The sequence below is a fragment of the Etheostoma spectabile genome, unplaced genomic scaffold, assembly GCF_008692095.1.
Source record: "Etheostoma spectabile isolate EspeVRDwgs_2016 unplaced genomic scaffold, UIUC_Espe_1.0 scaffold337, whole genome shotgun sequence".
Lineage (NCBI taxonomy): Eukaryota > Metazoa > Chordata > Actinopteri > Perciformes > Percidae > Etheostoma > Etheostoma spectabile.
Window position 1 is genome coordinate 111,455 of NW_022605587.1, and position 379 is coordinate 111,833.

Here is a 379-nt window from a genome sequence, read left to right on the forward strand (position 1 = left end):
TATTTCAATATCCTTGTGGGAGTCATCCCAAAAGGATTAATAAAGATTAGTTTAAGTCTATCTCAGAAAACAATCAAAAAAACTGAAAATCTTTTCACATTTCACTTCAGACACTTATAACATTCAATAATTTTTTTAAATATCAACAGCCTGGATATTGACTTTATGCAAAGCACATGAAATAGCAACAGAAGCTTTAGACATCAACAGACTTAATGCTTATAGAAAGCATAGGGAATAGCAAAGGATGGTTTCGATCCACCGACCTCTGGGTTATGGGCCCAGCACACTTCCGCTAAGCCACTCTGCTCTGCTTTCCCACTGGCAACCAAGGTTCCAACAGGTCATGGGTTGCAAAGTTAAACATTTGGTAAACTAT